The sequence below is a fragment of the Entelurus aequoreus genome, linkage group LG10, assembly GCF_033978785.1.
Source record: "Entelurus aequoreus isolate RoL-2023_Sb linkage group LG10, RoL_Eaeq_v1.1, whole genome shotgun sequence".
Lineage (NCBI taxonomy): Eukaryota > Metazoa > Chordata > Actinopteri > Syngnathiformes > Syngnathidae > Entelurus > Entelurus aequoreus.
Genome location: NC_084740.1, coordinates 32,653,437 through 32,663,538, shown reverse-complemented (window position 1 = coordinate 32,663,538; position 10,102 = coordinate 32,653,437). Strand labels below are relative to the sequence as shown.

The window sequence follows — 10,102 nt, the reverse complement described above, 5'->3', positions numbered from 1 at the left end:
CACCTTGTAATGACCTGCTTACGAACTGTGCCCTGACAATTCAATACCGCACAGAAGGAACTTCCTGATGTTGCCTGACAGCACGACATCAGCTGACAACTACTGGGGACGCCTCCCAGGAACGAGTGGAAGACGGGGACTGCTCCAACTGTCCTAGCACTGGCTGACTGAGGTGCGTCCGTGTGTCCTGCCACCCAAACCGCCAAAGTGTATGATCACCAATTAGACGACTCATAATAGGAGCCTTTTGACTCTTATATATGGTGGGACTCAAGGTATGGCCGCTCATGTGAACTATCCTTACAACAATTAGAATGGTGTAAGATGGACAACTAATGACCCACATTGTTCCCTCTGTCCTGCCTACGAAACCAAAAATTTAGTTCAAATGATAAAACAGGGAGTAGCTGCCGCTGATCGAACCGATACGCAAATACCACATTTTCAATTAATTCGGTTGTCTGTTAAAAACATAGCTATTGGTTGCAATTTGGACATTCCTGCTGTAGGCTACAAAGAGCTAGCAGCTACACAACAGCTGAGCTAAAACAAAATTTAAGCATATCAAATAATTGTAGTTGCTTATTACATACACAAAGTCGCAGAGAGACAGAAGTCTGTAGAAAGTATTCAGTAACAAACGTGTTCGCATTATTAAACTTTATACCACAGGAAATATACTGAACAAATACAGCAGTTACTGTCAGACTCTAATCCGGATTACCTTGTCTATCAGAGACATGGTTAAAACCCACAACACCTTTCGTTCAAATTAATGTCCCGGGGTACAAGATTACAGAAAAGACAGATCGAGTGACAAAGGGGGGAGGAATTATGATTTATTAAAGGGAAAACATTAAAAGTAGATCAATTTGAGTATGTTGAAATTAAAATCACATTTTCCTCAGAAATGTATTTCAAGGTAATTGTAGTATACCGACCGACCACAGCTAAAGACATTTTTCTTGATTCATTTTCAGACATCCTCAAACAGCATAGTATGAAAGAAGTAACGTCATGGGGGACGTTAATCTGGACTGGTTAAATAAAACACGTAGAAAGAAACTTAAGGATATTATAAACGGCTTCTACATGATACAAAGGATAAGCAGCCCTACTAGAATTACAATTGGATGACACAAATCAAAGAGAACATCTGTAAATACACAAATACAAAACCAGAAAGAAGAGTGCTAAAATAAAAATACCATTGGATTAATAAAACAATTTGGATTCTAATAAAGACATGAAGACTCAGCTCTCATAAGAGCAATTATAACAGGTCTAAATACAGATCGTATGATTTTAAAAGTTTTGAGGAACAAATTTACAATGTTTATGCGGAAGTCTAAGGCTGACCTTCACTTAGAATTAATCAAAGCTGCAAAAGGGAACATTAGAGAGTTATGGAAAACCAGAAAAAAACTTACGGAAAGAGAGCAAACAAGAAACAACACTATAACATTAAATATCAATGGCGCTACTATCGCAGACAGTCTGGACATAAGTAATAATTTTAATGAACATTTCATCCAGTCTGTACAAACCCTGAATAAAAAGTCCCTCAAAATCAGTGCAAATAATTGTCATTTATTCATATGGACTAATTTTAGAATTAACAAATGAAACAAAGTTAAACAAAATCTTCGCTGCATTATCAGACTCATGATCTAGAGATATATATATATGGGTTGGACACTATCTTCCTAAAAACATATAAGGATTGTATTATTGCTCGTATAACAACAATTGATAAATAAATCAATAACGGAAAAGACTTTCCCTACCACGTCGAGAAACTGCTACTATGATTAAATCCATAAAGCAGGAAATAAAGAAGACCAGAACATGTACAGACCAATTAGCCTTCTCCACGTTATAACAAAAGGAATAGAAAATTGAAATTAAAAAGTGGCTTTGGAGCAATCAAGGCTGCTCACACGGTCACTAAGAGGGGCATTGTGTTGACACATCAACTTAATGTGTAGTATATTTATCTAAGAGAGCATTTTTGTTGTAAATTGTGAGGTATGGCTGTTAAAAGCTTGGTTGTTGTTATGAATGATGACAGATGTGAACAAGAGCATGTATTGTCTTTGTGTGATGATGTAAATAAGGTGTGGTTGTATTGTATGTTAAGTATGTGTCCATGAAGGGGCATTTGGTGACTTTTCTTATAATTGATTACATGCTACAGTATGATTATTTTTTGATTAATTATTGATTATTATGAATGTATATACTTATTATGATTAATTAGTGTCATAATTTTATTGCTTGATTTGTGGATCCCCCTAATTTAGGTAGCCAGGGACTACAGATGGAAAGTAACTATTTATATATAATCTGGTACAGAACACATCTGTTTCTGAACTTAATTGTGCATAGTCCCATCATAGATAGACTAAATTAAATACAACTATTTAGTGAATTATTGAGGCCACAATAATTCACTAGGTGTTGTAAAATATCAAAGTACTATTGCAAAAGCGAACAGTGACCTCAAACATGACCTGTCCTCCGCCTCTGTTCTTGCTGCACTTGACTATCAGCTGCCTTTTCTTTTTCTTGGATGTTTCTGAAACTACTACTACTACCACTACCACTACTACTATTACTATTACTACGACTAACACTGTCCCTGTAAGAGGGACAGAGGGGGGAGGTGAGTTTGGATTGGGTCAAGTTTGAGCGTTTTGAGGTTTTATTTAATCAATATGATCAATCCGGTACAAGGATAAAGGAACATAATGATTTAGATTGACAATTGCAGTGGTTGGCGAAAGCAACCCCAACCTCAAAGGAGGGTGCCAATTCAGTAATTAAATGTTTTGTGAATGATCTAATATCCCGACATGGTTTCCCCAAAAAGATTAGGTCAAACAACGGCACCTATTTTAAGAAAACAGGTTAATCTTCTTCAGTCACAAGATCAGCACTTCTCAGGACCAGCAGCTTCCTAGGAAGGTGGAAAGACCATGAGACCAAAATGGTAAGTTTGCAAAATGTAGAATTTGTGTGCCAGTTCCTCTGTGCAGATTTGAGGATGAAAGCAGCCACTCCAGATTCCCTTGCACTCGCTAAGAGGGGCACGGTCAAAGCCAATCCAGGACCAACACCCGATACCTGACTGGAAGGAACCGAGAGGAGAGACAACACCTTGCTAGCGATGACGAGAACAACTAAGGTTGCCAGCCAATGTGTCCACCAGGACTCCAGCAGCTGTGGAAAGAAGTGTCGGGAGTGCCGAAGCAGCGAGGAGGCCTGAAGCAAGCCGAGGGCCTGGACCAAAGCCCCACGCCCCATACTCTGCCCCAGCCTTCCCCAAAGCCCCCACAGCTCCAACTCTACCTGAGTTTTCCCCAATTTCGGCCAGCACGCACCGGCCACTGAACAGTCTGCCCAATGGACTGAACCACACCCCAAGAAGAGACAGAGACAGACTGTTTGACTGGATCTCTTTCTTCACCAAGGCAGCCAAAAGCCCAACGAGGTGTCGGCAGGCCACCAGCCTGAGGCACCACCGAGCCATCTATACGAGCACTAATCGAACATGGACTCATACGAAATTCAGTTGTGTGTTCAAAATTAATTGGTAATTAACAATATTGGTAACTACATCCATTGCAAATGCCGGGAAAAATATTTTTGCAAATGTCTTACAGTCATAAGTCTATATACATTCATCTATTTATGTTCAATGATGTTCATGATCAAAGTATTTGTTATTCCTTTACTAAATCAAAGGGTAGGCCACTAATTGTGTTCTGTGAGATGGTTTTACTGCAGGCTGGTAACAGCGATCGCTCTGAAGGAGGGTCATAGACGGAATTTTTGCCTCGTATAAAAACATTGAGGTTTTTGCCTCTATCTGTGGTAGAGATTAGTGGTCTACATCAGAAATTGTTTTGGTCAAGGGTCTTAAGACCCTGGAAGGCGGGTATGTAGTAGAATTTCTGACCTTTGACCTATATTGCATGTCTAATAAGAATGTACGCTCATTTAATTTCTCTTCTATTCTGTGCCAGTGGGACAAAAGTGAATATTAAGTCGTGCCAACCTGTCTACAGAATGTGTTGACTATCTAAAGGATTCGAGTTGTTATGGAACAGATAGGGAAAACAAAGACATTGACGCACTAGATAAAAGACATTGACGCACTCGATAAGAAACAATGACGCACAAGAGACATATAAAAAATGGCAGAAGACCGGAACTCGACAGTGATTTTGGCTTATGTGTGTCTTGTTTACTCCGGAGTAACATGTGGTCTGTCTGCACTTCTGGTAATGGATAAATAAATTTGTTGTACTAAACTACTCTTGTTGCCTGTTTAAGCTTCAGACAATCCACTACACATGTCATTGTTGTTAAACAGGTAATCAGGGGAGAGCACGAACGCAGTCCCCCACTACCACAAATTATGCAGTCGAGATTCCCACATTTGGGGACTTCGTAAGGGTCAGCACAGCCGGAGTGCAATGGCTGCGCCTCACCCTAGGTGAACCATCCTCTCAGGTAAGTATGAGTTGTACGTGGCTCACACACACAAGTCATTCACACACACACCATGTTAAGTGATGGGCTCACCGCGTGCACACAAGCAAACACACACACTCAACAAGCCTGCACATGTACAAGAGTCTACTACACAACATTGTTTGATCATTACAATATTATCACTATTTATATTACACTTGAACACAACTATTTGTTCCCATCATGCAATGGGGCTTTCTCTATACGACTCAGCTCAACTGGGCAGTCATTCCCCCCTTTACATACACTTCCTGTTTCCTAATAAGGACATACTAGTCTGTGTGTGCTGGTGTGACATTAAAGTCATTTGAATCTTTGAAATGACACAAAGGTTTATGTGAATTTTTATTTATTTTTTTAAAGTAACCTGTGTCGTTTCATCAACTGAACGACTCAACTAGGAATTCTACCTTCCCCCTTCTACTGCAACTTCCTGTTTCTTTGTTTGCACAGGATCACATGCTAACGCTACTGCCATCCTGTGGTGAGTACTGCACACTGCACTGTTTAAGGACAGCTTGTTAGTCCATGAGGTCAGTGAACTAGTTGTGACATTATCACTTTGACAGAGACGCCTCCACAGGAAAACTTTGCTGACATTTCATGGCCGAGTGAGGTTATAATGGTCATGGTTTATTTCCAGCATGCTTCACAAAGTTACATGAAGGAACATCAGATTTGGAGTAAAACAACTAGTCTATAAAATCCGCTACACCTCCCTGATACCGAAGTACATGTCAAACTACTTCCTTAACGTAAATGACCGCCATAACCACAACACCAGAGGGAGCTCCACTAACCACGTTAAACCCAGATTCCGATCTAACAAAAGGTCTTAACTCATTCTCTTTCTATGCCACATCAATGTGGAATGCACTCCCAACAGGTGTAAAAGAAAGGGCATCTCTATCCTCCTTCAAAACCACACTAAAAGAACACCTCCAGGGAACTTCAACCCTAAACTAACACCCTCCCTTCCACATCATACCTCTTCGGATTGTAAATAATCAAATGTAAATAATCAAATGTAGATACTTTTTCTTATACTTTCTGATCTCTCTCTTTCTATGTCCACTACTTGCTGTACATATCCTACCAAGTCAGACCTACACTGTTCCAATGTCCATTTCTCTGACGATGCAATTGTTGATGACTGAAGTGTTGATACCAACCAAACCTAAACCCCCCCCCTCCATATCCCACACCCCAGATTGTAAATAATGTAAATAATTCAATGTATATACTCTGATGATTATCTTGTGTGATGACTGTATTATATGATAGTATATATCTGTATCATGAATCAATTTAAGTGGACCCCGACTTGAACAAGTTGAAAAACGTATTCGGGTGTTACCATTTAGTGGTCAATTGTACGGAATATGTACTTCACTGTGCAATCTACTAATAACATTTTCAATCAATCAACAAAGACAATATGTCTGAAAAGGAGTAGGAAGAAGCGAAGCTTGTGCAAGCAGTGGCTGAATGACGTCAACATAGGCAGTAAGTCTTTAGACTGGCCCTTGTAAGTGAACAATAAGGACTGTATTTATTTTTGTATTTATTTAATTATTTTTACAGGAATTTACTTTTCTGGTTCATTGTTCTGAATAGTTCAAGGTTACACACACCAAGTAGGGTATAGTGTTTTGTTTTCACATTTTTATTTCGTCCTAAATTTTATTGTAGTTTTGTTTATTATTTTCATGTTCAGTACTCGCGGTGGGTGCTGGAGCCTATCTCAACTGCATTCGTATCATCATAAAAAGACAAACGTCCACACCCATAACACACCAAACAACAACCCATGCACTTTTTTCAATGACTGCCTTGTTTTGAAAGCTGAAAAGTACTTTTAACGAACAGAATTGTTTGACTACTCGCGTTTCTAGCGGTCACGTCGTTCAAGTCGGTTCGCGACCCCGAACGGGACATGCGGTAGAAAATGGATGGATGGATGGATATTTCATACATTTAGAACTCTACATTAAAACACTCTCTACCTCGAACAACCAAAAAGCTGTGAAAACGATGATGCTGTGTTCAAAATTTAAGTTATTTACTGCCTATGGCTTTGCACTTTGTTTGTTATATATATATATATATATATATTTTGCATTCTATTTTAGTTACTTTGAATTTACAACCCCCTGGCGCTGTTTTGTACTGTTTTTGTACTTACTTTGATTATTATTTCTCAACTGTTTGTTGATTGGCAACACTAAATTGGCCCTAGTGTGTGAATGTGAGTGTGAATGTTGTCTGTCTATCTGTGTTGGCCCTGCGATGAGGTGGCGACTTGTCCAGGGTGTATCCCGCCTTCCGCCCGAATGCAGCTGAGATAGGCTCCAGCACGCCCCGCGACCCCAACAGGGACAAGCGGTAGAAAATGAATGGATGGATGGATGTTTGTAAATGTTGAAATTTATAAATAAAGGTTAAAACATTTTTTACAAAAAAAAAAAATACATATTTCATACACTTGCATCGCCCCAGTCTCATTCAACCAAATAAACTATGCATAGTCTTCAATATAAAATACATACATGTTGGTGGTTGGTAGAATATTTTTGTAAAACGTCGAGCAGCTGTTCGATCTAATTCAATCGTCAAAAAAACTACTTCCGGCTTTCTTATGCCACTGACACTAAGGCTGCCGCCACCGTGTGGCGTGGCCACTACATCACTTAAAACAACATGAAGTCAAAACATAAAACGTAAGCGTTACTCATAACCTGACACGTAGTAAAATGTACAACAATCTCCAAATTAAAACGCTTAGAGATGACTTAGAGCAATTTTTGATCAACCAATCATACTTGCCAACCCTCCCGGATTTTCCGGGAGACTCCCAAAATTCAGCGCCTCTCCCGAAAACCTCCCGGAAGTTATTTTCTCCCGAAAATCTCCCAGAATTCAGCGGGAGGGGGCGTGGCCTCCAGCTCCATGCGGACCTGAGTCCAGTGTGCGCACGCAACAAGGAGACGAAGCAGAAGAACGAGGAAGTTACAGACATGGCGACGCCGTCGACGAGCAAGATGAAGAAATACGCTTGTAAGTTCCAAAATGATTGGAAACAAGAATTTGAGTTTATCCAGGACAGTTCGAAGGGGAAGGGGTATGTTGCCTGTAAATTTTGTAGAACAGACTTCTCCATTGAACACGGTGCCTGAACGGATATAGTCACTCATGAGCGGTCAGCGAAGCACAAAGCGGCGGCAACGCAGCACGCAGGCTATTTGTTTTTCTTTTGTCTTTCTTTATTTTGCTTTTTTTGCCATTGCTAAAAAAAATAAAAATGTTTTAAATTCAATGTTATAATCAATTATTGACCTATTCAAGGCTCCAATTACTTCAAATATTTCGCTTTAAAATGTTTTATGTGGAAAATATTGCATATATTGTGTGGTTGCCATATAAAAACAATGTTTTCTTTGACATAAGAGCATAAAACAAACATGACAGATATATCTGAAGTAGATCTTGTAATTTAAGTGTTGAAAGTAAAACAAATATATGATAAAAATGTATCACTATATGACTAGGGGACCTTTTGGATCTCAAATATATTTAATGAGATTTTATTTATCTTTTCACTGTGATTGATCAAAAATAATATTGAATTAAAATCAATGGTGTCCTGCATTACTGATCTTTTTAGGGTTTCAATTACTTCACATCAAACATTGCTTTCTGAATGTTTTGGGCGGTGGGGAAAATACTGCATATTTCAGTTTTACTATAAAAAACAAAGTTGTCTGACAGAAAAGGCATAAAACCTTTTTTTTAACGTTATATCAACTTGAAGTTGATATAGAGATTTACTGTAAGCGTTTAAATAAATAAAAATAATAATAATTTGACTTATTTTTAACATTTTAATGACTGAGACCCTTTATATTTATATATTTTGTTATGATTTGAAAATGAAAAAAATCAAAATGGCCCCCGCATGCTTTAATTTTTTTCGTGTGCGGCCCTCAATGGAAAAAGTTTGGACACCCCTGAAGTACAACAATGAGTAGATGAGTGTTATGTGTGTGTATATGTGTAAATAAATGAACACTGAAATTCAAGTATTTATTTTATTTATATATACAAACCTCGTATCCATATGAGTTGGGAAATTGTGTTAGATGTAAATATAAACGGAATACCATGATTTGCAAATCTTTTCAACCCATATTCAATTGAATGCACTACAAAGACAACATATTTGATGTTCAAACTCATAAAAAAAAAATTTTCTGCAAATAATAATTAACTTAGAATTTCATGCCTGCAACACGTGCCAAAGTAGTTGGGAAAGGGCATGTTCACCACTGTGTTACATGGCCTTTCCTTTTAACAACACTCAGTAAATGTTTGGGAACTGAGGAGACACATTTTTTAAGCTTATCAGGTGGAATTATTTCCCATTCTTGCTTGATGTACAGCTTAAGTTGTTCAACAGTCCGGGGGTCTCCGTTGTGGTATTTTAGGCTTCATAATGCGCCACACATTTTCAATGGGAGACAGGTCTGGACTACAGGCAGGCCAGTCTAGTACCCACACTCTTTTACTATGAAGCCACGTTGATGTGACACGTGGCTTGGCATTGTCTTGCTGAAATAAGCAGGGGCGTCCATGGTAATGTTGCTTGGATGGCAACATATGTTGCTCCAAAACCTGTATGTACCTTTCAGCATTGATGGCGCCTTCACAGATGTGTAAGTTACCCATGTCTTGGGCACTAATACACCCCCATACCATCACAGATGCTGGCTTTTCAACTTTGCGCCTATAACAATCCGGATGGTTCTTTTCCTCCTTGGTCCGGAGGACACGATGTCCACAGTTTCCAAAAACAATTTGAAATGTGGACTCGTCAGACCACAGAACACTTTTCCACTTTGTATCAGTCCATCTTAGATGAGCTCAGGCCCAGCGAAGCCGACGGCGTTTCTGGGTATTGTTGATAAACGGTTTTCGCCTTGCATAGGAGAGTTTTAACTTGCACTTACAGATGTAGCGACCAACTGTAGTTACTGACAGTGGGTTTCTGAAGTGTCCCTGAAAGTGTCCTTTACACACTGATGTCGCTTGTTGATGCAGTACAGCCTGAGGGATCGAAGGTCACGGGCTTAGCTGCTTACGTGCAGTGATTTCTCCAGATTCTCTGAACCCTTTGATGATATTACGGACCTAAGGCCTAAAACTGCTGTACATCAAGCAAGAATGGGAAATAATTCCACCTGATAAGCTTAAAAAATATGTCTCCTCAGTTCCCAAACATTTACTGAGTGTTTTTAAAAGGAAAAGCCATGTAACACAGTGGTGAACATGCCCTTTCCCAACTACTTTGGCACTTGTTGCAGCCATGAAATTCTAAGTGAATTATTATTTGCAAAAAAAAAATAAAGTTTATGAGTTTGGACATCAAATATCTTGTCTTTGTAGTGCATTCAATTGAATATAGGTTGAAAAGCATTTGCAAATCATTGTATTCCGTTTATATTTACATCTAACACAATTTCCCAACTCATATGGAAACGTGGTTTGTACATTAATAAATGAAAAA

General features: G+C 38.9%; 1 pseudogene; it reads right to left on the bottom strand.

The window, feature by feature from the left end:
• Positions 1–4,383: 4,383 nt before the first annotated feature.
• LOC133659447 (U1 spliceosomal RNA) lies at positions 4,384–4,526 on the bottom strand (annotated as a pseudogene).
• Between the last annotated feature and the right edge of the window lie 5,576 nt (positions 4,527–10,102).